Here is a 688-nt window from a genome sequence, read left to right as displayed (position 1 = left end):
TATTCTATTCCATTCCACTCTACTTTACTCAAGTATTCTATTTCTTATCCTACTCTACTCTACTCTATTCTATTCCTTATTCTACTCTACTCTATTCTATTCCTTATTCTATTCTACTCTACTCTATTCTATTCCTTATTCTATTTTATTCCACTCTACTTTACTCAACTCTATTCTATTCCTTATTCTATTCAACTCTATTCTATTCCTTATTCTACTCTACTCTATTCTATTCCTTATTCTATTCTATTCTATTCTATTCTATTCTATTCTATTCTACTCTATTCCTTATTCTACTCTACTCTACTCTTCTCTTCTCTATTCTATTCCTTATTCTACTCTATTCTATTCCCTATTCTATTCTATTCTACTCTACTCTATTCCTTATTCTACTCTATTCTATTCCTTATTCTATTCTATTCTATTCTACTCTATTCTATTCCTTATTCACTGTCACTTCTGGGAATAATAAAAGGAAATATGTAAAGAAATTCAATATATTATGCTCCACATAACTATCGCAGCCAGAATTTCATTCGACCCAAACTGGAACCCCCTCAAATGTCCCCTCAAACGCAGAGATCATTAAGAAGGTGATAGAATGCGCAGAAATGGATAAATTAATAATGGAATTAAGGGACAGAGGAGAAGCAGAGTATTTAATACATGGAATAGATGGTATAATTGA

Source organism: Thamnophis elegans, chromosome Z (genome assembly GCF_009769535.1).
Source record: "Thamnophis elegans isolate rThaEle1 chromosome Z, rThaEle1.pri, whole genome shotgun sequence".
NCBI lineage: Eukaryota > Metazoa > Chordata > Lepidosauria > Squamata > Colubridae > Thamnophis > Thamnophis elegans.
Note: the sequence above shows the minus strand (reverse complement) of the source record.